The sequence below is a fragment of the Ovis aries genome, chromosome 2, assembly GCF_016772045.2.
Source record: "Ovis aries strain OAR_USU_Benz2616 breed Rambouillet chromosome 2, ARS-UI_Ramb_v3.0, whole genome shotgun sequence".
Classification (NCBI taxonomy): domain Eukaryota; kingdom Metazoa; phylum Chordata; class Mammalia; order Artiodactyla; family Bovidae; genus Ovis; species Ovis aries.
Window position 1 is genome coordinate 59,168,870 of NC_056055.1, and position 2,557 is coordinate 59,171,426.

Genomic DNA, 2,557 nt, shown 5'->3' on the forward strand with positions numbered 1-2,557 from the left:
ATTAGATTCTTTGTGACCCTGTGGCTCCTCTGTCCATGGAATTCCCTAGGCAGAATACTAGAGTGCTTGCTGTGTTTAGTCGCTCAGTCATATCCAACTCTTTGCGATCCCATGGACCGTAGCCCGCCAGGCTCCTCTGTCCATGGGACTCTCCAGGCAAGAATACTGAAGTGGGTTGCCATTCCCTTCTCCAGGGGATCTTCCCAACCCCAGAGATCAAACCCAGGTCTCCCATGTCGCAGACAGATTCTTTATCATCTGAGCCACCAGGGAAGCCGCAAGGCACTGAACCCAGTCTATTTTAAGGGAGCCTCCTAGATCCCTGCAAAATGAGGCCTTGGTTATAAAGTGAGGGTCTCTTTAAGAAGATACACAGGGAATTCTGAAAAGATTCTTTTTTTCTTTGAATTCTTATCCCTCAAGACTTGAAATCTGATCTGGGTTGATTTTCTCTCTTCCTGTTTTCTTCAAGAATGCAAAGGCCAGATATTTTTCTGTTCCAAAAACCCATGGGTAAAATAAGGCAGCTTACCCTCTTTAATTAAGAGGGTAATTAAACCAAACCATAGTAGCAAAGAGCTGATGGAGTTTCCTTTGGCACAGGCCTTTGACCACACTGCTTTGGCCCTTGGCAGCCTTGAAGGAGGAGTTTTGCAGTTTAGAGGACTATGGGCCTGTCCCATTGAGATGGGCTGCTGAAACTTTTAGAAGGTCTCTGAAACTTTCATTCCTTTTTCAGTTTGCCCAGTATATTTCTATGGTGGGTATTTTAAGCATCTTTAGAGATGCAAGTCCCAGGATAAAACAACAAGGGAAACTTTGCAAACCCTAGAAGTCTGCCACTGGAATTCCACATTTGTATGCCTAGCTGCTAGGAGGCTCCCATAGCTACTGACAAGACCATGTTCGTGTCTACTCTGAGGTTCCCTGACCTAGGACACCATGTCTCTTAGGAGTCCCACAGTTGCCTTTGGGGCACAACTGAGGTGCAGGGCCCACATCAGTTGCTGGAGATGCAATGGCTATGTTCCCAGGCTCAGAGCAGCATTAACAAAAGGGGCCTGCTTTCTTCTCATGGAATATGAGACGACCCACCCAGTGGTATCCTGGTAAACAGTTAACAGGGAGTCGTGCAGGACTATGGTACTGGTAATGTGTGTTGATTTCCATGGGTGAAATACTCCTCCACCATTCCCAATTTTAAGCTACTGATTTTTAGGTCACTACTTAAGTCCCAGGTAGCACAGTGGTAAAGAATCTGCAGGCCACTGCAGGAGGGACAAGAAATGTGAGTTCTATCCCTGGGTCTGGAAGATCCCTTGGAGGATGAAATGGCAACCCACTCCAGTATTCTTGCCTGGAAAATCCCATGGACAGAGGAACCAGGCAAGCTACAATTCCACTGGGGTCCCAAAGAGTTAGACATGACTGAACATGCATGCACCCACAAGTGACTAATGATGTTGAGCATCTTTTCAAACTTCGGTTTATCTTCTTTGGAGAAATGTCTATTCAAGTCCTTTGCCCATTTAAAACTCTTAAAAGGGTTATTTGGTTTTTTGTGTTGATTGCAGGAGTTCGTTATATATTCTGAATATTAAACACTTATCAGATATGATTTGCAAACATTTTCTTCCCTTCCATAGGTTGCCTTTTTACCATAATAATTTTCTTTTGATGCATAAAAATTTTTAATTTTGGTAAAATATAAGTTATCTATTTTTTTCTTTTCTTGCTTTTTGGTATTATATCTAAAAGACCATTGCCTAGTCCACGGTCACAAAGTGGTACTCCTGTGTTTTATTCTAGAAATATAGTTGTAGCTCTTACATTTTAAGTCTTTGATTCATTTTGAGTTAAGTTTTGTATGTGATATGAAGTAAAGTATGAAGTAACATTTTTAAGTTATATTTTAAATAATCATGTAAGTGGCAATGTAAGATGTACTTTTGTCTCTTGATTCATAAAGCCAAAATATTTACTATCTAGCCCTTTATAGAAAAGTTTGCCAACCACTTTGGCCAGGTGCAGTCCTTGCAAATAGAGTGCTTAATAAATGTTTAACAAATAGACTCATTCAACAAATATTTAACCCTTCTACTGACTAAAAGGACTTACCAATAGATTATGGGGTAGGAGGGGTTTCAAACTTGGAGTGAGAACTCATTACATCCCAGCAGGAATTAATTATACCTAGTGGAGAAGAAGCCAAGTACTAGAGATTAAATATTTTTCTGGGCAAAGGCCAGTCCTGAGTGGTGATAAAAACTGAGATATAAGAACTATTTCACATATTTTTTGGAACAAGACACATAACAATTTGGAAAGACATATGCCATAGTGTACACATGTACACATATATTTCCCTTTCCATGCTAAAGTCACAGGAAATTTATAGAGATAGTGAACCATCAAAAGGGCTAGAATTACTGTCTCATGAGAAGGGAAAAACATTTGTAACACAGGGTAAGGCAAGTCTTTGGTTCACTCTTTTTTGTTAGTAGGAGATAGTCTTCATATGCAGGAAAATATGTGTATTACTGCCTGTCTGTGGAGC